The sequence below is a fragment of the Peromyscus maniculatus genome, chromosome 8 (assembly GCF_049852395.1).
Source record: "Peromyscus maniculatus bairdii isolate BWxNUB_F1_BW_parent chromosome 8, HU_Pman_BW_mat_3.1, whole genome shotgun sequence".
Lineage (NCBI taxonomy): Eukaryota > Metazoa > Chordata > Mammalia > Rodentia > Cricetidae > Peromyscus > Peromyscus maniculatus.
In genome coordinates this window covers 32,793,805-32,820,808 of record NC_134859.1, presented here as the reverse complement: position 1 = coordinate 32,820,808, position 27,004 = coordinate 32,793,805, and the positions used below count along the sequence as shown (strand labels likewise).

Sequence of the window (27,004 nt, the reverse complement as noted above, 5' to 3'; positions counted from 1 at the left end):
AGGGTCCAGTCCATGATTTCAAGGAAGCCATAGCAGCAGGGGCATGAGGCAGCTGGCCACATTGTGTGCACAGTCAGGAAGCAGAACAGTAAGTGTTAGTTGGTGGCCAGCCCACCTTATTCTTTTTTTCTTTTTGTTGTTCAGTTTAGGATTCCAGCCCATGGTACTGCTATCCAATGGCCTTCTCATTTTTGGAGTGGATAGTCCCTTTTTAGTTAACCTAATGAAGAAGATCTCTCACAGCCATTCCTACAATGCTGTCTCTGTGGTGATTTCAGATTTTCTAAGCTGATGCTATCAACTGTCAACCAACCAACCTGTGCCATTCTCCTGGTGAATCTTTACCCTTATTATGGTACCAACCTTTCCAGGAGCACAGGCTTCTCTGATTCAGTGTGTCAGATATCCAACTTACGACTTCACCTTCAAAAATTGCTTTTCATTTTGCCTTTTGCTGCTTAGTTGGAAACATTGTCGTCTATTTCCATGCAGAGCAATTTGAGGTTAACGTTCTCTTCACCTCTTCCCACTCCACCCTAATGAGCACTGGGTCTGCGTGATTCACTTTCCAAAGTGCTTCTGGAGTTCTTTGCTTCTGTTCCAATCTCAGAGTGCACAGAGGACTAGAGAGGTTAATTCGTTTTGCTCAGGGTCATAATAGTGTGTACACAGTGTGTCTAGTTCACATTAATAGAAGAGAAAATGCAGAAAAGTAGGGATTTTCTATAGGAATTACAGATCGGTAACAATTTTTATGGTGTGCAACTTGTTAAATCCTAACAAATTTAAAATCCACAGGGCTTTTGATCCAGAAATTTAATTCTTAGGTGTTTGTTCTACAGTTATTAATTTCAATGCTGTCTATAATTTTAAAAAGTAAGAAAGTGCCTAAGTACCCCAAAAGGTGAGACATTAGATGAATGATGCATCCATACAATGTAATTCTGCATGAAGTGATAAGATTTTGATTGATTTATTCCTTGATTTCTTCTGCCTGGTATCAACTCTTAAAGGCCTTTAAAAAAATCTATGCTCTATTCAGCACGTAGCTCATGTCTGACAAGCAGACACTCAGTGAGTATTTGTTGAATCAATGTCAACATAGCTGGGGGGCTAGATGGACCTGGAGCCCTGAAGACAGAGTTTTAAGTATTCCTATCACATCAATGATGGCTGAAACCTTAGAGCAAAGAAGGTCACCAAGGAGCAGTGAGGACGTGAGACCTAACCACAGAGTCTATCGGATCTGTCATAGTTTGATTCTCTGGTTCCTTTTCTTATAAACAGGATTCAAATGCAACCTTCTTTTTGTATTTAGGGAGCAGAAAGGAGGCATGCTTGACATAGGACCTCTTGACTCAGACTGCCCAGATTTGAATACAAGCCTGCAATTTAGTAATTGATCAAACATAGCCCAAGATTTCAGGTTTGCAGCATGTCAGAGTTTCCTTCTAAAATAGTGTTAGTGGTTACACTTAACATATGGATTTTATGAGGGTTTAAGTTAGATGATAGTCCAGAACCCTCCAATCCAAATTAGATTTTATTTTGTATTATTCCAACCATTAAGCATAGCACTTAAAATTTTTAATTATGTGTGTTTTAAGTGTGGGTTTGTGCATGTGGGTGCAGTGCCTGTGGTGGTCGGAGGGACATTGGACCTCTTGGAACTGGAGTTGTACGTGGTTGTGAGTAGGGTCCTCTGCAACAGCAGTATGTACTCTTTAGGGCTGAACTTATTTCCAGCCCCATCCATCCTGTTCTTGTTTTTTTTTTTTTTAAGAACAGGATTTATTCTTTTTAATTATATATATATACATACATATACACATATCTGCATACACACACACACACACACACACACACCTATGTATGGGTGTGTGTGCGTGAGTACTGATGCTCATAGGAGCCAGAGGCATTGGATTCCCCTGGAACTGGAATTATAAGTAGTTGTGAGCTGCCTGATGTGGGTACTAGGAATCAAGCTCCAGTCCTCTGCAAAAGCAGTACTGTGCCATCTCTCCAGCCACCAGAATAAAATTTAAATGTACTAGACTAAGTAGGAATGACTATATAAAGAATATAGGCATTTTATAGGGTCTTATAATAACCAAGGTACCTTTTTTATTTGTTAACTCTAAGTTTTTTTTCCCTAGGTATTAATGCCTGGTGACCATGAAAAACATGTAGACAAGAACCTGAGTTTTATACTTTTCAAGTCCAGCTGTCTTTCAGACTGGAGAATCTGAAAGAGAATATGAAGCTTTGAAGATTTAAAACTGGGGCAAGCAAAGGAGCCCTGCATGGGCACCAGGTGTTATTTGTGAAAGAAGAGCTGGGTTTTCCCGGTTGGCTGGGTTGGCCTCTTGCAGTGGAGAGCCTTGTGGATCCTATCCCTTCTCAGGGCCTTTGGTTACAGACACTGGAGAATCTACTTCCACAGTATAGTCTCTGCCATTGGGTGAATTGAGACTCAGTCCCCTAAGGGTTTGCCTCAAGCCTCCAAATCCTGACCAGGGGACTTCCTCTTCCTCCAGGCATGTCTTCTGAACTCATGAAGCCAACTCTGGTAGGAACGTTCAATTGGTTTGCTCCATAAGACATGTAAACCATTCCTGGGTAGAAAGCTGGCTGTTTACTGTGTGCCACTGGCCCCTCAAATATCAAGTGGGCTATCTGGAAAACTATTGAAAATTGTGGATCCCCAAAATCCATTTTGGGGACCTCAGGTGATGGTGGAATCTCTGATGATGCACCTGTGGCTGCTCATGTGCTACTGTTAGCTCTCCTTTCTGTAAGGGCAGCTGTCTAAGGTGAAGACTGAGGCCTTGGCTTCTGGGGTATGACTTGGATACCAGTTGCATCCGTGGGCTGAAGGAAGGGTCTCAATCCTGGCTGTTGAGGCTGTAGGGATGGCTGTGATGGAAGAGGTGGGGGATACACAGGCAAAGGATATTCATACAGGTAGGCTTCATGTTCCCTTGGTCTTATTTACAACTAGGGGTCCTGTAGGACAAAGGCAGGGACTCCTCAGAGTTACCCCTGCAGCTGCTGATCCACCTGTCACCCTTGAATTAGCAGAAGTTTAGGAAGCCTATGGTGCTGATGTTGCCACACCCCTCGGTGGTGGAGAAACAACCATGGATATCACCGTGTCCCCAGACACTCAGCAACCACCGATGCCTGGAGACAAAGTACACCTGGGGCTGGTGCACAATGCATGGCATTCCCAAGAGCCCTGACAGCCCTGAGACAGCAGCTTCTTCGTGTATGCACAAGCTTTCCATCTTTGTCCCCATTAATGTACCTTGTTGCTAAGACACTACCCTTCCACAGCAAAGGTATTAAGAGCACTAAGCATGTATTAATAAATACAAGTGGCTAGAAAAAAAAAGATTTAAAACTGACATTCATCCATCTTTGATGAAGCCCCTGAATTCTGTGTATCCCCCAAATTTCCACAGGAAGGATGTGTGCTTGGACTACAACACTGGAACAGCTGAACTTAATCTCTTTTCATTCCCTCGTTCAACAGGTATTTGTAGAGCTTTGTGCTGGGTACTGTGTGGGCTACAGAGAAGCACAATTTATAGATTTTGCCCTTTAAGCTTTTATTGCTTAATCACAGTGAGAGGGAGTCAGAGAGACACAGTATGAAATCGTAGGCTGATAGAGTCTGAACTTTCAGTTCTGGTGGTTGAAGCTTAGGTAAAATCATATGAAATATAGACTGTATTTCCTCCTAATCAAGCAAACAGCCCATAGTGGTGAAGTCATTTATTCTTCTTTCCTGTCAGGGACTGACATGTTCAGCCTAAGGAAGAAGTTCTCTCATCATGGTCAGGATATACATTTCCCATATGTGAGACTAGAGGTAGGAAGAAACAAGAATGAATGTGCCTCTGCAGCCACCCCCCTCCCCTCAATGGCCATTTCTTCCTAGCCCTTTTTATCGCTTATAAGGATAAGAGGCAGCCATTGACTCCTTCCTTCTACAGTCACTGGAGGGTGACTTATTTAAATGGGGTTGTATGACCCTGGAAGGGTCCACATAGAGACAACACTTGGCCCTTTCCTCAAGGTGTACAGGTAACAGTACAGATAATATGGCTTTGGAGGCAGACTCTCTGGGCTTGCATTCAGTTCCTACTACTTAGCAGCTGTGAGACCTTGGGCACATAACTGCACTATTATGGCTCTTGGTTTCCTAGCCTGGGAAGCTGATATAATAATGAGGATTTAATAATCTTATCTGTATTAATTTCATAGCAAGCACCCTGCTAGACACATGATAACTCTATTATCTGTTATCATTAATGGCCCAGGTGAGTGCTATGCTAAATTAAAGGCTAGGTGAGTGTCATGTTCAGAAGGTGTGCCCTCACCTCTAAGTTTATGTGTTGAAATCCTCTTTTCTAAAATGATGGTATTAGTGGGTGGTAGCTTTGGGAGGGGAGTAGATTATAGGGAGAAGTCTTATGAATGAGAATAGAACATCTGTAAAGAAAGTCCTAATAGAGATCATTTGCCCTTTCCACCATTTGAGGTCAGAGTTAGAAAGTGATGTCTATGACAAGAAGGTGGCCCTCACCAGATAGGAAATCTGCCAGGGCCCATCCAGGGATTTAGTCTTTGTTATGGTGAGAAATGCATGTCTGGCATTGGTAAGTCACGTAACTTATGGTGCTTGTTATGGCATCCTGAATAGATGAGACAGGGGGTTATGCTTCCCCTAAGAATACAGGGAACTAGAAGCAGCATCACTGTTTCTCTAGTAGTGAGAACTTTGTTACAACTAAGTAACAAAAGCCTAATGATTTTGGGACTCATTAGAAAGATGTCAAAGGCTAAGCAAATTACCTGCAGTGAGGAAGGAAGAGGCTCCTCAGAAGAGAAACTGGACATGTGGACTCTATGCTCTGTGATGGTCATTAAGAAAGGGGGGGGTGATATATAAATGGATAAGAAGAAATTAACAAGCACTTCAAAGGTTTTCTGTAAGTTGGATATGGGCGAGGGACTAGGGACCGCCAGGAAGGAGAGGAATTTGTACCAGATCCTGGGCTCCTTGCCATAGATTTTGGCCATAAAAATACCCAGTGCAAGAGCAGGAAGTAGCAAAAAATCACTCCTAATAGAGTGTGGGAGGAAGGATTGACACTGTGAGAAAGGTGAAAGACTTACTCTCCTTCCTGGAACCTTGTCTCCTCTAGGGACAGGTGTCTAAACTACTTGGGAAGGACAGCCCTGTGATTCTCCAGGAACAAAGAGAGACTGGCTGTGTTCAGAGAGAAAGCTGAGGGCTCAGAGCCAGGGATTAACTGTGCAAGCACGTTTCCAGGCAGTAGCTGTCCTGTGAAGAAGATTCACATCCATTTCGAAGCAGAACTGCCTTCAGTTTCACTTCCACACACAGCCTATCTGGCATGCTGTAAGAGTATGGAGGCCTGGTTGCCTCTTACTTCCTGCGCTGTGATGGCAACATATGCCCACATCACCTGCCAGGTGGCATTCTGTGACTTGGAGATGCAGTAGACCCACTACAAGACAGACTAGCACCATTAAAGTCTGCATCTTCAAGTGGCCAATATGGCCCATGTCACCACTGAAGGCCTCGAGGAACCAGCAGGCTGTGGTGATGGTGGTGGGGCAAGAACATGGCCACCTACTACACGATCTGCATTAAGAAGTTTGCCAGCCTCAATGCCCAAGAAAAATTACCATAAGTCCTGCCCGTATGTTGAGCTGGAGATGAAGGTGGTGCAGGCTGTGAATCACCAAGAAGAGATGATGAATAAGAATGTGGAGAAGGAACTAGGTGTGAAGAGTGTGGGCAAGGTGCCGTCAATGTAGCCGTTAAGGTTCCGTCATTCCCATATCCCCATAAAGGACTTTGACTTCGGCAAAAGAGTCCAGGAGTGGCAAGGCTGGGGACTCACAACGAAGCCTGGGTGGAGAAGCTGCCCCACCTCCCATGCTTTGATCAGCAGATGAAGTTTATCAAGCACCAGGTGTAGGAAATAGAGGAAGAGGAAGAGAGGAGGAAGAGGAGGAGGAGGAGGAGGACCTAGATGAAGAAGATTGAGAACATACTAATGCTGATGAAGAATTTGGCGATGAAGAAACAGGTACCATGGACCACACGGAGGATGCGGAAGATGAAGAGTCTGGGCCAAGCCCACACTCAGGCGCTATCTCAAGAGCAGAGTGCTTATTTTGTTCCCACCATTCATTATCCCTCATGAAGAATGTGACTCACAGGACCAAACCCCACAGCTTCTTTATTCTTTATACAGAATATCTCTCAGACAGATTAATGACATGAGAGGAAGCTGGCATTGGCAAGATTTACTTGTGGGACAATGAGAGGAAAATTGTTCTTCCTTGCAGAAGGCGTCCAGGCACACAAGAATGACAAAAGCCACTACAAGCTCTTCACATATGGTGATGCTACTTTAGAATCCCCAGAGGGCTGTGATTTTAGGAGTAGCTCCACAGATCACAGGGAGGCTGATGAGGCTGAGGAGTTGCCTTCAGACAGGATCTTGGAATGTGATGATGAAACCATGGTGCTGATTCTTCCTTCCTGTGCCAGAGCAGCTCATCACTCCTAGATGAGGTACTACAGACGGTGATTTGGCTTATCAAGAGCTGTGGAAGTTGCTAGAAACCAGAAGGCTGTGGGCTGGAGCAGCTCTCATGTAGGAGTGAGCTGTGCAGTATGTCCAAAGGATGAGATCAAAACGGATACTGAAGACAGGCATGAAACAGTGCCAGCCAACAGATGCACTCCAGGACCCAGGTGGGATTCTGAGAGGCTGAGACCGAGATGCATTTCCTGCCATACTTTCTTCTTGCCTGAGGACCAGCGGAAGCCAGACTGTGGAATAGATTTACTGCTACTTCATTTGTTCTTCCCAATTAAAACAAAAAGTCAGAATGAAAAAAGGGAGAAGACATACAAAAATGTAATTGAAAAAAACTCACTCCCAAGCCAGGTGTGGTGGTGCATGCTTGGAATCCCAGCTCTCTAGAGGTAAAGACAGGAAGATTGGAAATCCATCCTAAAGTATTCAGTGAGTTCATTCTCAGCTCAGGCTACATAGATCATGCCCCATTCCCCAAACTAAACCTAAACAAAGCTATATACCAAGAGATAAAGCCACCAATAATACTAGACTCAGAGAAAACATAGATATTAGAACTATTAGTTTAGAACTTTAATTTTTTTTAACTATTTTTTTTTTTTTTTGAGGCAGGATCTTACCATGTAAGTCAGGCCTCAAATATGCAATTCTTCTGGCTTAATGTTCTCAGTGGTGGAATTACAGGCATGTACCTCCATGACTATAAACTTTAAAGCCCCCAAAGTTAGAAACTGTACAGTAATTATAGTTGCTATATTAGTGAATTAAACTGGAGATGTATCTTGGTAGAGGGCATACACAGAGCTCTAGGGTTGATCCCAAGCACTGCACAAACCAGATGTGGTAGTACACATCTGTAATCCCAGCACTTGGGAGGTAGAAGTTGGAAGATTAGAAGTTTTAAGATCATCCTCAACTACATAGGAAGTTCAAGTCCAGCCTGAATTAGAGACCCTGTGTCAAAAAACAAAATATAGAAAATATATTAAAGGATCTAATACAAATAGTAGATAACTTACAGGAACATATGAGGAGTTTCCATGAAAGTAGAAAGAATGTGTAAGAAAATAGAAATAAAAACATTAGATGTTGTAAGTCAATAATAGGGGTAAAAGAGAACAATGTGAACATTGAGGTCAAAAGCATGGTTTTATGAAGAGTGTGATTCTATGGGGGACATGGTGAGGAGTCTGGTGAGGGTGTTGGCTGTGTAGAGTGTATTGTGAGCTTGGTGTGTTAAAAGAAAAAGCTAAAAGGGCATAAAGGGTCTGATTTTAGAGAAATTTAGATACAAAATGAGAGATAAATACTTTGAATATTTTATATAGTTTTTTCTGTCATTACAACAGGTCCCCAGACCTTAGCATGACTAATACCATGTTAGAGGCACTTTTCTGACCTAAAAGGCCCACAGGTAGGCCCCTGCTGCCTTCAAAAATAGGAGCAATGACCTAGTCCATAGTTCTAGGAAATTTCCTGAGTAACAAAGTTCTCTAAACATACTAACCTTGCTTTTTAAGGCTTCTGAAGTTCTGCTTCTTGCTAACTGAGGTATGCCAACCAGAATGTATTTTTTGTGCATAAAAGACCAAGAACTGTAAGGTGCTGAATGATTTAGGCAAGCTCCCTATGCAGCTGCAGGCTGACAATAAAGACTTTCTTTTCAGCTTTCAGAGTGTCCATGTGGTGGTCTCTACTGGGCTTACTTCACAGCATCGGCTTTAATATAATAAAGAGTCTCTTCTGATATTCATGCAATCTCTTAACTGTAATCACTTATAAAATCAAAATACAAAAGCAGATCACATAACTGACCCTACCTCATCTAACCTTGTGCATCACATTTTTTTTAGCAGATGCACATGATGGGTATGCATGTTCATATGTGTATAGGTGTATATGTGTATATGCACATGTGTCTCTGTGTACACCAGAGGTCAATGCTGGGTGCCTTCTTTGATTCCTCCCTACTTCATTTCCTGAGGCAGATCTCTTTCTGAACACATAGCTCCCTGGTTTTGCTAGTCTAGCTAACCAGTCTGCTCTGGTGGCTCCTATCTCTGCCTCTATACCTGCCTAGCTTTTACACAGATGCTGGGCTCTGAGCTTTGGTTCTTATCCAAGTGTGGGGAAGCACTTTATCCACTGAACTACAACCCCAGCTGCTGTGGAGTAGAATATTTGTTTAACTATGTAAAGATGTGTTGCATTTGTTTGTGTTAGAGAATATTTGTTTAACTATGTAAAGATGTGTTGCATTTGTTTGTGTTAGAGAATATTTGTTTAACTATGTAAAGATGTGTTGCATTTGTTTGTGTTAGAGAATATTTGTTTAACTATGTAAAGATGTGTTGTTGTTTTATCTTGCCTGCCTAAGCCACCTGATTGGTTTAATCTGAACAGCCAATAGCTAGGCAGAGGAGGGATAGGTGGGGCTAAGGGGTAAAGAGAAAAGGGGAGCCAGCCAGGTGGGGCCAAGCCAATCACAGAGGAGGAAATAGGAAAGCAGGATGGACAGTATGTAGATGAGGTAAACGAGCCTCAGGGCAGCACATAGATGAATAGAAATGGGTTAATGTAAGTTTCAAAAAAAAAAGCCAGCTAGAAACAAGCCTAAGCTAAGGCTGAGCATTCATAATTAATAATAAGTCTCTGTGTCATGATTTGGGGACTGGCAGTCCAAGAAAGTCTGCTACATTATCCTGTCACCTTTTTTATTTGACCACACGGGGCATGGCTTTGCAACAAAAATTCTGGTGTGTGATCAAGTAGCAATTACAGTAAATTATCATTTTCTTCATCCTGGTTTCTTAGTTAACATTTATTTTCAAATCTTTCTTCCTGTTTCTCTTTTTGGGCACCATTTCTAGCCTTCTTTTGGACTAAAGGTCAGTGATCTCCCCATTTTCTCACAGTACCACTTACTCCGATTGACATTTACACTTGAGTAAACCTTAAACTTCTCTGACCTTTTTTAAAAGCTAGATTTTGAAGAGATATTTTCTGTGTTTAAAAACAGGACACTATTGTTGCTATTCTTTGTAAAAGGCTACATCTCCTCATCCACTGTTCCCCTTTTTGGATATTTTGTATGCTTATTTAGATTTTTTTCCCTCTCAAAAGTGGGAACCTATTCCTTTTCTTCCTTGTTCCCCAAAGTCTGGGACCCATATGCTTTGTGGAAACATGAGAACTACTCAATAGTAGTTAAATAGTATTTAGCCATTTCACACACCATTCTTAGTCATGTAAAATAAATAAGGGAATAAATCAGCTCTTAAACATCCAATTTAGTGTAGAAAATGTAAAAGAACAGATGTAGGTATTTGTGTGGCATGAAATATTGCTAGACAGAAGTCTGAAGTCTGGACTGAATCACAAATTCAATTCACCCTGAGAAAATTATGTTCAGCCCTTGTTTGACCAACCCTGGACCTTCTTTTCCATGCTGGAGCTTAAGCTCAGCGCTTACCCATGTTAGGCAAGTGCTCTAGAATGGAGTGACACTTTCAGCTTGAGTAGCTTGTGATAAAATGCAAGGAAAACAGGTGGTGGGTCTTACCTGTCAGGGTAGGGTCTCAGGAACATTTTACTCAGTCTTTTTATTAATGATCCCCATTTCTTCTTACTGCTTGGGGATGGTGTTTCTTATTTGATTTCCTGTCTTCTGTTAAATTCAATCAAACATTTCTTGGATCTCCTCTCCCAATGATATATAAGGTTGCATGTACTCTAGGAACATGCTAGGTGCTTTTCTGGTGTCCTTTCATCTCACTCTTATAACTGGGGGGAGATAGGTTTATATGGTGGGCATGATCTGGGTCATAGTTAGCTTTTCTGGTCAACTTGGCACACTTGGAAAGATGCAAACTCAATGAAGGAGTTTCCTCCATTGGCCTGTGGGTATATCTGTGGGGGCATTTTCTTGGTTGCTAAGTGATGTGGGAGGGCCCAGCATTCTGTGAGTGGTGCCATCCCTAGGCAGGTGGGTCTTAGGGCTGCATAAGAAAGGAAGCTGAGCAAGCAGGAGGAGCCAGGCAGAGAAAGCAGCACTCTTTCGTGGCCTCTGTTTCAGTTCCTGTCTTGAGCTCCTGCCCTGCCTTCCCTTATGGATGGACTGTAACTTGTAAGCCAAAATGAACACCGTACTCCCCCAAATTGGTTTTGGTCAGTGTTTTATCATGGCAACAGAGAGTAAATTAGGACAATTAGTGTGTATAAGGAAACAAGTTTTAGAGGTAATAAACTTGCCTGGAGCCCCCTTGAAACTGAGGCTTGTTTAAGTTCTGAGCCTAGGTGCTTGACTGGCTGAGCACACACTTTGGCTCTTGCTGAGCCTAAAGGCTGATGGGCTGGATGACTCTACTGACTATATGAAACGTTTTATGATGGGTTATATTTGAGAGAACAGAGAACCAATCTTTCAGACTAATTTCATGCTGTTGTAATTGTCCCTTTGGGAACTATTAGGGGTTGAGATGAACTCCTATAGCCACAATCTACTGGGGTCACTAACTCCTCTGGAAGTATTTATGTCCATTAAAGACTCACTGATACTCTGAGGTCTTCCCCTAGTGTTTTCTCTAGTGTTTCTGTTTCCCTAATGTTATTGCTGTCACTCACAGTCTCTATTGATTGCCAAGTCTCTCTATATAAAACAATGAGTAAATAGTATGCAGCATAATATACACCACTTAATGGTAGTCTGTGTGATATACATTGGGGAATAGACCTAATCTAGTCTCTTGAGGTTCTTTACTAACTTTCCTCATTTTTAGGGTACTTTTAACATCTTGTTTATTTTCCTTCATGCCCTCAAAATCCCAAGAGATCTTAGGTTCCTAACCCCTGCTCAGTTCATTCACTGACATGTCAGCAAAGTCTTTTCATCTATCTATCTATCTATCTATCTATCTATCTATCTATCTATCTATCTATCCATCCATCCATCCATCCACCCACCCACCTACACACCCACCCACCCACCATCTATCTATCTATCTATCTATCTATCTATCTATCTATCTATCTATCTATCTATTATCTATCTATCTATCTATCTATCTATCTATCTATCTATCTATCTATCTATCTGCACAGCCATGTCTGAATGGAATGGCAGAAGTCATAAAGCCAGCACAGCTGCTTGACAAAGATCCAGCCAATGTGAACCATGTGATGGCTCCTATGCCACTTTTGGTTTTCATCTTCATACTTGAGGGATTTTTAATATTTATACAATTTGGGGACATTGGATTGATGGAAAATTCCTTATGAATCATTTATGCTTTTTTCCAGGAATGCTGCTTCTAAGCTTCCTTAGGACAGTCCTGAACATACTATTCCCCCCACTTCTATGGAGACATCCTTATCTACTTGAAGGTCTTCCTTATGCATTGGAGGTTGTGACAATAAAGAAGCCAGAAGTCTCTTCATGAGGCTATGAGGCATTCTTGCAACATCTGTTCCTGTACTTACACAGGAACAAGATATTCAAAACAAAGTAAACTCAAAAAGGTTAACAAGATTTGGTGGGCTAGAGGAGTTGGCCACAGTTCAGATTATAAGCTGCTTTCCACTGTACACTCAGACAATTACATGGCATACAACTCTGCCCTACACAGAGACATACTGATGAGCAAAGTATGGAGTGGAAAGATGATAAAAGTATGAGGTGTCAGGACCTTCCTTTCTTAGAAAAGTTAGCTCATGCAGAGTCACTATAATGTCATATGACCAAGGAACAACAGAATGTCAGGATTAGACATATAGACAAATTATATAAAGATATAAATGTAAACATTGGTTGTATTATGTCAGAATTTGAATAACTGCAGCAGCTTTGGCCTGAGGATTTTTCCTTGGCACTTTGACCACTTAGAGTTAATAATATACTGCTTGGGACAAGGCAAAATGCCCAGGGTGGTTGACGCTTTTGTTTTGGTCTAGTGTCCTTGAAGCAACCAAAGCTACCAGCCTGAGAACAGGCTGTCATATGCCTCTAGATTCTCAAAAATTAGGTTATGGGGTTAATGAGTAAGAATGATAACTCTGTTTATTAATGATGTCAAAACTTGAGGGAAAATGATTGGAAATGACAACTCTGTTCTGTCATAGTTTATTAATGATGACTAAAAGATGAGCAAAAGGAAGTGAAACACATGTCCAAAAATATGATCTATGTTTTGAAACATCATGAATGTATCTCTTCTTACTAAATTATGTATGAATAAACACTCTGGCTGCTAGACAGGCTGCAAGATTCTCCTGACCACCATGGCCTGGCTCTACTTCATCTTTTGAGACATGGTTTCTCACTGGAGCTTACCAATATGACTAGATTGCCTGGCCATCGAACCCCAAGGATCTCCTTGTCTCTGCCTCTCCAGCACTTGGAAAATAGGCACATGTAGCAGTATGTAGACCTTATTTAAGGATTTGAACTCTGTAGCTCGAATCTTAAAAGGTCTTATTAATAATATCAAAGCTGATCCAGGTATTGGGGTGAACGCTGAAAGATCAGAGAAACAGCACCAGCCACAGCTAGCCTCACCTCGCCAACTCCTCAGCTTATCTCGTTTTCTCAAACTGGAAGCCTCTGTATCCTCATCCGAATGGATCTCAGCTGAACTGCTGCTCAGAAGCCTAAAAGCTTAACAGACCTCTAGTTCCTGGTCCTCACACCTTATATACCTTCCTGCTTCCTGTCATCCCTTCCTGGAATTAAAGGATTAAAAGGATTAAACGCCATGCCTGTCTGTCTCCAGTGTGGCTTTTGAACTCAGAGATCCAAATGGATCTCTGCCTTCGGAATGCTAGGATTAAAGGTGTGTGTGCCACCATTTTCTGGCCTCTATATCTAATGGCTGTTCTGTTCTCTGACCCCAGATAAGTTTATTAGGGTGCACAATATTTTGGGGAACACAATATTACCACAGAACTCAAGTCCTTATGCTTGTACTGTAATCACCTCACTAACTGGAACATCTCTCCAGCCCCCAAAGCTTTTCATTCTTGTACCCACGGGTCTCTTCTCTTTATTTTAATGTTGCCAGTCAGTATCTTGCTAGCTTTTGGCCAGTTGGACTTCCTGGCCCATCTTCCTTGCAGTTCTTGTTGGTGGACACACTTGAATACTCCCTGTCATGTTCTTGGTTTTACATGAAGCAGAGTCCCTCAGGGTGTGCGCTCTCACTGCCAGAATAGTTCCAGACTAGAACCCACAGGGCGGATGGAAAGGAAGTTGTCTGGTTATTTGCTCAAGTTTCTGACTCTTCGTCTAGCTTTAAAATCTGAAACTTCCCACTGATATGACAGCCTTCAAGACTACACAGGGAGATCTCTCTGTGTGCCATTCTGTAGAAAATGGTCATTTTTACCAAGCCTTCCTCTAACCTTCTGATTCTGAGACATTAAAAATGGTTATAAAATGATTCTCCTTGGACCAATCTTTGAGATCAGCTATTGGTGTGGAGAAAACTTTGACATTGTTGGTCTCCATATCAGGAGGACCAGAGGACTGATTCACACTGGACAAACTCCGGTCACCTGGCCTGGCATGAAGACTCCCCCCACCTTTGGATATCTCCCTTCAGGGAGGTGGGGATTTACAGCAGTCAGCCCCTACCCAGAATATGCAGAGATGGGATTCTAAACCTGGATCACCCCATAAAGGCTCAGAAACTACCTTTGTGATATTCAGGTTTAGATAGGAAATCAGTTTGGAAAAAGAATGTATGTGGACTTGGGAGGAAAAGTAGTGGGAGATGGGGGAAGGGTTGGAGAGGAGGGAAAATGGGGGGCTATGGATTGGACCAAACAAGTTATATGCATGTATGGGATTCTCAAACAAAAAATCAAAAAAGAAATCCACTTATTCATTATTCACTCGATCTGACTAAACACACACACACACCCATGCACACACATGGGTGTGTGTGTATGTTTGTGGTATGCTGTAAATGTTCATGTGGTTATGTGTATATGTGCTGAGTGCACATGCACAGGTGTGCTTGCACATGTGGGTGCCAGAGGTTGATATCAGGTATCTTCATCTATCACATTCTGTCTTAGTCTTGTAGACAGGGTCTTTCACTGAACCTGAGCTCACCAATTGTCTAGGCTCAATGGCAAATGAGCTCAAAGGATCCACTTCTCTCACCCCTCCCCCAGTACTGAGCTAACAAACTGCTGTCATTCCCAACTTTTATGTGGGTGCTGGGGATTTGAATTTTGGTCCTCATGTTTGCATGGGAAGCATTTTATTGATTGAGATAAGATATATTTTTACACAGGACCTTGAAAGCTATATTCTGGGTTAGGTTCGTGGAAGGCATTGCTGCACAGTGGTTGGATGGCGTTTCATCAGCAGAGTCTGGTTTGTGTGTAAAGTCATCCACTCAATGTACACTAAGTCACCAACCAGAGGTACAAATAATACAAACAGCAAACTACTTATGGGGAAAGGGTGTTTATGGAACAATTTTATTCTGTAGTAGGACTTAAAGTAAGAGGGAACATCCTTGGGATGTTATATTCATTCTCAACAATCCATGAGAAATATTGCTGATGTCAATTTTATGACATGCCACTCTGACTTAATGAACACATGACATTTTCTAGAGCGATGATTATTTTGCTTGCTCTCATGGCGGAAAAGTTTTAAGTATTCTCCAAGTCTCCAGGGATCAGCTATAAAGGGAGGCATTTTAAGACACGTTGGGTAAACCATAAATCTTGTTGACCTTGGAGTTAGCAGTATTTAGAGGCGCACCATTCTGTTCCTCTTGAGACTAACGTTGAATAAATTCACTTGTCGTTCGTGCAGCAACTTTCAGACACGCAGCCCTGCCACCCAACAGTGAGAGCTAACATGGCTACTTCTGCCCAACGTGACAAATTGTTTTTTAAGGAGACACACAATTTTAAAGTAGTTATCTAAATGACTTTCACTTGATAAATTTGACATACCAGATGGTTTAAAATACCAATTCAAGCTCTAATGTTTGTACATTTCCCAGCTATAGATGTGAGAAGCAGGCACCCCTCAGAATTCACAATTTTACTTTCAGTTTCTGGAGATGTGGAAAGGACATAGTCATGAGCCTGATGTCGAGTTCACCGGGGACAAAGAACTCTCAGCTATCCTTATGTGTTTTTATTGTTTAGCGTGGCCTCATCCAACAAACACTGACTGTGTTTTTTTGACACCTGCATTTGAGAAAAGTCACTTATTAATTTTTTAAAGTAACTTCTAGATACTTGGCTTTAGTGTCTAACTGAGGGAAGTATGGTGGCCATTTTTGGCCACTGGTGACAGACTGCTGGATACTATAGGTGCAGAGCCTGGAGTGCCATAAAAACAGATGCAATCTTTGATTTTATAGAGCTTATACTTTGTTAACAATTACTTTGCTATTTTATTAATGTGTGGGGAGGGGTACCCATGAGGGTCAGAAGGGCGTGTTGGTTCTCCTGGAAGAGCTGGAGTCACAGGCATTTGTAAGCAGCCCTAGGTGGATGCTGGGATCTGAACTCCAGTTCTCCAGCAGATCAGTAAGAATTCTTAAGTTCTGTCTTATCTCTCCAGCCTTGAAATTGACATTTCAAAAAAACTGTAAAGCTGAAAATCTAGAATATAATACATAGATATGAAGAAAGGGAGAGAGAATGAGATGGGTGTGTGTGCTTATTGATGAAAAGGATGGAGTAAGCGCAGGGAACTGACTGATGGCATATCTTTTGTAAAGTAAGATAAATCGATCTGAATTGAAAATAGTGGATGAAACATTAATGTTCTTTAAAGAAAAATATTTATTTTTAATTTTTTGTATGTGGTGTTTGCCTGCATGTATGTATGTGCACTATGTATGTGCAGTGCCTACAGAGGCCAGAAGACAGTGTTGGAGTTACTATGAGGTTGTGTGATGTCATGGGGGTTCTGGGAATCAAACCTGGGTTCTCTGGAGGAGCAGTCAGGGCTCTTCACAGCTGAGCCATCTCTCCAGGTCCTTAAAATGATTTTTTAAACTCAATTTATATGGTTAATATATTGATTGCATGTGCTGTTTGAAGACCCTACCTGCTTTCTTACCCATTGTTTTTTTTTTAATTTTCATTAAAATTTTTATTAAAAACTTTCCCACAATTTCATACACATATGCATTGATCGTACCTCCCAAAACATCCTCCTCCAACCTTCATATCCCGTTTTTGTAACCTACTAAGTCTGATTAGTGTTGCCTCCTGGAATATGGACTGATCTTGTTGGCTCGATCCTGTGCTGGTAACCAGAGCCACAGAGAATTCATGAACACAACAGCCATGTAATGCCCACAAGACAGCATTCCCAGCTCTCCTCTACATCCTCTTGTTCTGAAATTATTTTCACTCCTTCTGTGAAGTCCCTTGGAATTTGGGGGGTGGTGAGGGAGGGAGGATGTAGATGTCCCAATTAGGTCTGAGCTTTCAATATTCCCTTATTCTTATCACTTTGACTAGTTAAGAGTCTCTCGATTAATGGCTGTTCACTGCAAAAGAAGCTTCCCAGGCCAAGGTCTTATCCCCTTAAAAGAGAGTAAATGAATAGAATCTCTGTACTCTACTTTCACAATCTTGCTCAAAGCTTTGTAACAAATTAGTTACCCTGCTCCATGGTGCCTCTCCATCTAGCCCAGGCTGACCCTTCTCTGCCCATGCTTCCATTCTTTGCAGCCTGGTCCAGGGTGCTTCCCTCAAAGGTACCTTCTCAGTTGTATCTGAATCTCCTGTGAGGATCATTGATGCTGTCAGGTCAACTCTGGAAAGTTCAGGAAACTTGCCTACTGATTTGCTTTCTTCTTCATCTTGTAGGTGTTGGGACAGGATGAAGGCAAAGTGTCTGGAAGATGGCAGAGGTCTTTCCAGGGGCAGCTGATGATTTAGAAGTAGGGGAAGATTAAGGATTATTGCTGCCTCCAGATCTCAATTATAACAGAGTTGCATCACAGGGGCTTTTGACCTAGGGTCAAAAGTTCTCTGACTGATGGGTGCATTGCTTCTCCTGAAGCGATTTGTAAGCTCTGAGTTGCTGGGCTCCCATCCAAGCTCTATCAGGGATGAGGATTGCACTTTAAGATTTCTAAGTGTTGCTGACACTAGAGATTAGCCTTTGAGAACCCCTAAACTGGTGGATGGAGGGAAGACTGAAGAGGCAGATGACAGACAGCAATTATATTTAAGAGGGGGCAATTCAGCATGCCCTTGCCTCAGTGAGCATGCACCCTTGAACTAGTATGCAGTGAGTGATGAATTCCTCAGAACTATAGCTGGGAATCTCTTAAGGATCTAGAATCCTCCTTCTTTGTCTGAAGCTTGTAACCATCTAGTGCTAGAGAAGATACTACTACTTGGTCTGAAATGAGTGCACATCAGAGAATAAATGCCCATTATCAAGTAATGGGACTTGATGGAAAGAAACAGCCTAGGTTACTCACTGAGCCCTTCAGGCTTGAAAGGAGGAGCTAGAGAGATGGCTCAGAGGTTAAGAGTACCTGTTGCTCTTGCCAGGGACCAGGGTTAGGTTTACCACTCCCATATGGTGGATTACAACCATTCCAACTCCAGTTCCGAGAGATCTTTCACCCTCTTCTGAGCTCCTCAGACACCAGGCACACATGTGGTACACATACACACATGTAGACAAAACACTCATATACATGAAATAAATCTAAGAAACAAAAGACTTAAAGGAAGGAATGGGATGGTATGAATAAAATATGATTGGTAGGGAATGAACTGGGAAAGGGGAGCCTTGTTTATTACAAGGCCATTTTTAGGGTACAAAAGGAATAACTCTTGGAAACTGGCTGATGACTAGAAGCCTAATAAGGCTTTAAACTCTGATCTCAATCATACCAAATGTGAAACAGAATAACCTCTTTCAGGAAAGAGCAATGGGAATGCATAAAGGACCTGGTTCAGTGAGAGGATCATGCCTGCCCTGGGTTATTCTTTCTGTTCAAGCAGCTACGGCTGTATGAGGAGGGACAAATAGCACTGGAATGGACTCTAGGAGGTGATGCATTTCTGCTTTTCAGCAGTTGGGAGGAAAAAGCTTTAGTACATTGCCAAGGGTGGGAGGGTATAAATATCAGAGCACCACAGAAAGGCTGGAGCACTTGAGTGAAGCAGGTGTGAGGAATGCTTTCATTTTTATTTATTTATTTTGACTCTCTAGTATGGTGATTTGCAAAATTGACTTTCAAGGCAGGCAAGAGAGTGGTGGAGAATTCTAATAATTCTCTCACAATATGTATTTGCCTTTGGTTCTAAAATGCAATAAAGTAATGAGGCCCTTTGTTGACCCTCTGCACAGTTCCTAGGGTTGTCAAAGATACCAAGAATTTAATAGTAGGCTGAACTGTAACTAAGCAAATAACACCTGAAACATGAATAGCCTTCAAATTATTTTAGGGCACCAGCAAGGTAAATGATGGGAAATGAGAGGTTTAATAACCATAAACACTTCAGTAATATGATAATCAGTGTGATCAACATGTTTAAACTGCTTATTCTGGGAAGGTTTCTCTCTTTCTCTCTTTCTGTGTGTGTCTGTGCGTGTGTGTGTGTGTGTGTGTGTGTGTGTGTGTGTGTGTGTGTGTGTGTATACACAAACATATCCCTTAGTGTGTTTATAACCAAAGTACTTTTAAAAAATACTGTTTATTCTTTAAAATGTGAATATATTTATGTAACGTATTTTGATCATATCTATCCACCACACTCTCATTCTTATTCCCCCTACTGTCTCCATATCCCCTCCCCCTCCCCATGTCATGTTCTCTTTTTTATTTTAAATTGTTACCAACCGTTGAGTCCAATTAGTGCTGTCCACCTATGCATGGATGTGGTGCTATCCACTGAGGTTTGAGCAACCTACCAGCAACCATGTCCCTAAACGTGGTTGAATCTCTTTCCCTTGGTAGCTGTCAACTGCCAATACCTTCTCCCTTAGAGGTGAGACCTTTAGGGCCCTTCCTCCAAAGTACTTTTTAAGATATAGCTTTATTCTATACTTATTGATGAAGAAAATAGAGTTAAACCAGGCGACCGAATTGAAAAAACAAAATAAAAAATAGATTCATTTTTCATTATATAGATATTTGTTTGCCTTCCTGTATGTATGTTCACTATGTATGTGCAGTGCCTACAAAGGCCACAAGAGAGTATTGAGTGGTGGAGCTCTCGGACCTGAAGTTACTATAAAGTTGTGTGATGCCACGTGGTGCTGGGAATCAAACCTGGGTTCTCCGGAAGAGCAGCCAGTGCTGCTGAGCCATTGCCTTAGTGCCTTAAAATGATCATGCACTCTATGGTGTTTGGTTTGACTTCAGTCCGACTTCTTCCACGTGGTGTAATTTTTGAAGTTTACCCGTCATGCACCATGTATGAGAAGTTATTTATTTATTCTTAAGTTAAGGTCTCATACAGCCCAGAGTGGCTTTGAATCAATGACCTGAAATTTCTGATCCTCCTACCTCTACCCAGCAAGTGCTGGGATTATAGGCATGTGCAGCTATCGCTCAGCTGAGCTTTTGGCATGCTAGGCAGGCACTCTACCATCTGTGCTTAAATTCCTGGCCCTAGTTCATTCATTGTTATTATCGGTAGTATTCTGTTGTTCCAGTACATTTGTTTGCCCATCGCAGTTGATGGTCCCTTGTTCTGTTTGCTACTATGAACATTTGCTTACATGTTGTTGTTTGCACACAAAATCTTAGTTGTTCCGATTATGCTATGGTTCAGTACCACTATAATTTATTTTTCTTCAGATGATGAAGCTAGGACTGAAAAAAAAATTCTGAAACTTGCCCAAGTTGACACATGCAGTAGGGGTAATGTTCTGCAAAAAATCACAAGATACACTTTATTCTGTTGGACTTCTGGAAACTTTACCGACTTCTCAAGTTAGCCCTGAATCCATTGCTTGCTTCAGGTGGAAGGTGGGGTGTTAGGAGCACTTTCCAGAATGAAGCTCAGGGACCAAAGGGTAAGATGAGAGCCAGGCTTCAGCAGGACAGGTAAAGCGAGGGGGAAAGATGGGGACTTGCCAGTCACTGAGGGTTTTAGTGTGTCCGGAATCCCTAGTAAACCTTGGCAGGGCCTTTTCTTGATGCTGGGGGAAGGTGGGTCTTGCATCCTAGGCTAGGGAAGGAAACCCTGAGTTGATGCAAGGGAGGGAGGTAGCGTCCCATTTCCTGGATGAGCATTTGTAAAGTAAGAGAGGCCAGGTGGGTTTTGGGGTCTTGAGGACCTGTTGTAGACTTGGGGTACAGAGAGCAAGGAATAGCAAGCTCAAAGGGTTTTAGACCCCAGGCCCATTCAGAGCTCTAGACAGAGACAGCACCAGGCTTCCCTCCTGGGAGAGCAGTATGTGGAAGACCTAGGCTTAGTTTGCAAATTGCCTCCAGTGTCCTTGAAATGTGGAGTGGACTCAAGTGTTGCCTGTACTCATCATTGTGGTCTCAGAGGAGCTTGTCTGAGGGACCTCCATCCTGTTCAGCCTGGCTGTGCCTCTCACTTGCTTCCTTGGACTCTACAGCCTTAGCAGGAGCAAATGTGGGACCAGGTTAGCTGAGAACCATCAGGACCCAGGTCACCATCAGAACCAGGCTTCAGGATGTGCCAGGCACTGATAAAGAACAAGTGGGAGGTCCCCACGGCCTTTTCAGAGGTCAGTGGAAACCAGAGGTGGTCTGTCCCTCGGTCACTCTAGGGTAAGATGGGAGAAGCAGTAGTTGGCAGGGTCTTGTGTAGTGACCCCTGAAGTCTGTGTCCTAGGAATATGTCTTGTTATCCCCTCCCCGCCTGCTTTCCCACAGCACCACTGGGCTCTTTACTTACCCTCCCATATTCCTAGTCTTGCAGAGCAGCCTGGCTGGGGTAGAAATCTGTTCCTGGTACTGATAGTGAGGATGAGGGAGCCTGGCTCAGGACTCTTCCATGCTAGTATCCATCCAAATTTTCTAGGGAAGGCTGTGTTCAGGTTTCACTGCTTAATTTTCCTCATTTTGTGGCCTAGGGGCTAAGGGCTTGTGTGAGGGAGGAAAAAGGTTCATGAGGGAGATAAGGAAGCAGCGTTTTCTGGCCACAGGAAGAGCAATGTGATGGGATTTGCGACCTGTTTACAAACCATTAGTCAATCACTGGGCTGGGATGTGCAATCAAATGTCCAGGACTCCAGACCCTGTTCTTTTAGCCATTGTTCTTAGAACATGGTGACATGGATCACAGCTAACAGCATTCTCAGAGCTTGCTACACACCAGGCACTTTTCTTGGTAGTGTGCATGTATTAACCCATTCAATCCTCAACAATTCCAGTTGGTAGATGCTATCTTTTTTTTTTAAAAAAAAGATTTATTTATTTATTTATTTATATTTATTTATTTATTTATTTATTTATTTATTTATTTATTTATTTATTATGAACACAGAAGAGGGCGCCAGATCTCATTTCAGATGGTTGTGAGCCACCATGTGGGTGCTGGGAATTGAACTTGGGACCTCTGGAAGAGCAGTCGGTGCTCTTAACCTCTGAGCCATCTCTCTAGCCCGGTAGATGCTATCTTCTAGAGGAAAAAAATGGAGACAAAGTATTTTAACTTTCCCAAAGTCACGTGGCATGCAAATGGTCATGAGACAGGTGGTCTGGGGTGCGTAGCTTGTAATCCCTCTTGGCTTAGATGATGTCATCTGTCTGCCACACAGCACTTCTCACCTTTCCAAGATCTATCCCAAGGTGGCATTATTTTTTTCCTTAGAAGAGTCTTAGTGGCAAAGGGTGTGATATTGCCAGTTTACATTTGCGGGAACAGGGATGTCAACAGCAGAGTAGTGGTACTAAGGACTAAAAATGTCAGGGACAATGGAAGATGGAGCATAAAGGTGTGAAGAAATACAGGGGGCATGGTGGAAGATAACCAATGCCATGTCTAGAGTCTGGCTGGGAGAGTCAGACACAGAGGGATCACAGAATGGATCACTGAAAGGAAAAGACATGCAAGACACCCTTAAAGCCAACGGTGTGCAAAGTAACAGCTGCTTCTGAAGAGCGCTCTGCCTGGGTCAGTCTTAGTTTCTTTTCCTGTCACTGTGACAAAACACTCTGACAGGGACCAGTGATATAACTGAAGCTGTGGCACTTGCTACCAGAGCTTGATGACTTAAGTTCAATCTCGGAGAACCACCTGGTGGAAGGAGAAGCCTCTGATTGTCCTCTGGATTCTACTCCTGCACATAATTAAATAAATAAATTAAAAACAAAGGAACAAATGTTTATAAATAAATACATAAATGTAACTAAAGACAATTCTGTCAGAAGCAACTGAAGGCAGAAAGGTTTATTGTGGCTTATGGCTCCAGGGTATAATCCTGTGTGGTAGAGAAGTTACAGTTGTAGGAGCGTAGAGCAGCCAGTCACATCATACCTGCAACCAGACAGCAGAGAATGATGAATTCATGTTGTTCTCTTTCTCCATATTTATAGATCAGGATTCCTAGTTGGGGAATGGTGCCACTCACAGTAGTCAGGTCTTCTTACATCAATTAATGTAGTTAACACAATCCCTTACAGGCGTGCCCAGAGGACCATCACCCAGGAAATTCCAGAGCCTGTCAAGTTAACAGCATTAACCATCAAAGGGTTGTGGTTGATATATTGTGTACCCTAATAAACTTATCTGAGGGTCAGAGAACAGAACAGCCACTGGATTAGACATAGAGGCCAGAAAATGGTGGCACACATGCCTTTAATCCTATCATTTCGGAGGTAGAGATCCATCTGGATCTCTATGAGTTCAAGGTCACCCTGGAAACAGAGCCAGGTATGGTGGCACACACCTTTAATCCCAGGAAATTATGGCAGGAAGCAGAAAGGTATATAAGGCGTGAGGTCCAGGAACTAGAGACTTTTAAGCTTTTAGGCTTTTAGCAGCAGTTCAGCTGAGATCCATTCGGATGAGGACTCAGAGGCTTCCAGTTTGAGGAAACAGGATTAGCTGAGAAGTTGGTGAGGTGAGGTTAGCTGTGGCTTGTTCTGTCTCTCTAACCTTTCAGAATTTACCCCAATAGCTGGCACTGAGTTTTTGTTTTTGTTTTTTTAATAAGACCTTTTAAAATTCGTGTTACAAAGGGTCTCAAACAAGACAACACAGAAGCCAGGGAACATGCCAGCCTTCTGTGCAGTCCTGTGTATGGATTGCCCAGAGTCTGGGGAAGATGCTACGTCCAGCGTGGGATAACTGAAGGAAAAAAATTTACATACACTGTGCTCTTATGTCTGTTAACTTTATTTCTCTAAGATAAAATTCTATCTTTACAGCTACAGCTCCATCAGGCATTCAGGGCAGGAATAAAGCTAGATACACCAAGCTCTTTGTCCATCTACTTTATTTCTCTGGGATGAAATCTGAAAGACCCCCACCAAAGGCCCAGACACCCAAAAGAGCTGAGGGAAGAGATATCTTAAAATAAACAGAACTGAGTCAGTTCTCCCTTCCTGGAGAGGGTGAAGTCAGGTGTTTTCAAAAGAACAAAGTCAGGATGTCTGGTAGTGACTGATTAACCACGAGATGCCCCTCTCCAGAGATAACATGACCAGACCCAGGAGATGGATTGTAAAACTCCTGACAGGGCAAACAGATAAGTTAGAATAAGACAAAGTCCAGGCCCCGGAAAAACTGGACCAATCAAGGATGGACCAGTACTAACCCCCTCCCCCCTAAGGAATTTTGTGGGTTTTGCCTATAAAAACTAACTTCCCCAAGAAAGAGGAACTCTCCTCCCTGCCCGAGGCATCGGGGTGTGGTGGATGAGGGTTCCCTGCTAGCTTCAACTAATAAACCTTGCTATTGCATTCTAGACATCTCCGGTCTCCAGTGGTCTCTTTGGGAGTCCAGATCTGGGCAGAACAAAATCCTGTCTACATAGCTTCACTTCCATCCTGACACTCAGTTCCTCTTTGTCCCCTCATTTACTGCCCTCTCATAGTCCTGCTAACAACTCAGCTCTTATGCATCCAGCCTCATCTTTGTCCTCTGTTTCTTCTCTCTCCATCTCTACTTGCTCTCTACTCCTGACTCTGATGAACTCCTTAAGAGTTCTGCCTTACCATCTACAAAACCTCTGTGTTCTTACCTTCTCCCTGGTGATGCTGTTCTGTCTGCCTCTACAGAAAATGCCTGTCTCTTCTCCTAGTAACAGGGTTCTCTGCCTCCTCAGGAATGTTTTTCCACCTTACCTTCCACCTTGATATGTAAAAACCTCTTTTGTTCTCAGTCAATTGCTCTGGAGAGCCACTAGGCCTCAAGGCAAGGGGATGGTCTGAGCTTCATTTGCACAAGAAACAAAGCTATGCATCAGCCACCTGCTTGGCTTTGCCTGTGTGACCTTATTCAAGTATTGGCCTGAGCAGGAAGTTCACACACACATTCTATGCAAATTGTGAACACAAGAAATTCATAACAAAGCACAGCTGAATGTTAAGCTGTGTAACACCAAATAGTCCATGCTAGATGGCTTCCCACTTGAATGACCCTTGGCCTGGTCAAGGTATAACTTTAATACACAGCTGGACTCCTTATAACATATTCTTATGGCTTGCCACACTTATAGACCATTTATTTTGACATCAGTTCTCACTAAAGACTGGTTGACCCTAAAGAAAATGCCAACTTTGCTAATTACTGAGTATATATAAGTGATAACCTTCCTTTTGCAGCATTAGATGAAGCAGATAAACAGCAGTAGCAATAAATGGCCAAAGCAAGCCTGAGCCATCAATCACAGGAACCATCTATTCCCAGGTGCTCAATACAGAGATATTTGCCAAAACTGTGGCATGAGAAGTAGATGGCTTAGTTAATGTCCCAAAGGAAAATTTTCTAATAATAGTTATGATTTTTGTTCTTTTAAAAATGCTGGTTTTCTATGTATAGGAATTAAATACTTAAATTTAAGTTTGAGAAGCAAGCTGATTTCAGGAAAATGTCAGTATTGTAAGTGAAGACCCGTGTGGGTGGGCACACCTGTAGTCCCAGCACTCAGGAACAGAAGCTTTCTCAAAAAGAGATCTGGGATATCCTGAGGGGGGTATACAGTTCCATGGTCATTGAGACTGCCTGATGCTTCTCTCTGGCTACATCATCCAGGTGGTGGTGGTGGTGGTGGTGGTGGTGGTAGTGGTGGTGGTGGTGGTGGTGGTGGTGCACACCTTTAATCCTAGCACTCGGGAGGCAGAGCCAGGCAGATCTCTGTGAGTTCAAGGCCAGCCTGGTCTACAAAGTGAGATCCAGGACAGGCACCAAAACTACACAGAGAAACTCTGTCTTGAAAAAAACAAAACAAAACAAAAATGTCATGACTAAATGTTGTTAGTTATTTAGCTGCGTTGTGTTCTTACCCCTGCAAGGAAATGTCACGAAACACGACAGAATCTGCTTATAGAGTTTATTAGAGATAAAGGGACAGAGTGCGCAGACCTGTGGGAGAGACACGTGCGTGGAGAAGAAGAGGGACTGGGAAGCATGGCGCTCCACTTTAAAACCGGCTGGGGGCGTGGCCAGGTCACGTCACTACTCCACGCGTGTGCGTAGATCACATGGTCACGTTGCGCGCTTACGTGGCCATGTAACATCACGGATCCTGGTCACAAGGGATGCCTCGACCCGGAACTTGCTAGGCGGAGGTGTCCGGGTCTGCCGGGTGTTAGGTTTTTGTCTGCGTTGTGTTCTTACCCTTTGCAAGGAAACGTCACGAAACACGACAGAATCCGCTTATAGAGTTTAATTAGAAACAAAGGACAGAAAGTGCAGGCCTGTGGGAGAGACACGTGCGTGGAGAAGAGAGATGGGGAATATCGTGCCGGACTTTTAAAACCGGCTGGGGGCGTGGCCAGGTCACGTCACTACATGGTCATGTTGCGCGCTTACATCACCATGCAATGCCACGGGACTCTGATCACGCGAGACCCCTTGGCCCGGAACTTGCTAGGCGGAGATATCCGGGACAACCGGGTATCCTAGCTACGGAAGACGCTTTTTTGATGCGGAAATGGCTAGGCGGAAGTGTCCGCCCAGTAAATGTGGCCGCGTTGTGAACCCTTCACCGGGTATCCTGGTTACGTGAGATGCCTTGACCCGGAAATGCCTATCCTGACCTGGAATTGACTAGGCGGAAGTGTCTGCCCGGTATATGCGACCATGGGGGCGTGTTGTGAACCCTTCAAATGTGATTTACAAAGGCAAGTTTATTTTGGCTACAATTCCAGGGGAAAAGTCCACAGTGGCTGGGGAGGCTTGGCAGCAGATAGCCAGAGTAG

The 27,004-nt window shown here is 42.9% G+C and overlaps 2 pseudogenes; one reads left to right on the top strand and one right to left on the bottom strand.

Moving 5' to 3' along the window:
- Nucleotides 1-2,273: 2,273 nt before the first annotated feature.
- Nucleotides 2,274-5,428, bottom strand: LOC102926031 (ameloblastin pseudogene; annotated as a pseudogene).
- Nucleotides 5,429-5,589: 161 nt separating this feature from the next.
- On the top strand, nucleotides 5,590-6,814 carry LOC102926332 (cytoplasmic 60S subunit biogenesis factor ZNF622 pseudogene; annotated as a pseudogene).
- The last annotated feature ends 20,190 nt before the right edge of the window (nucleotides 6,815-27,004 follow it).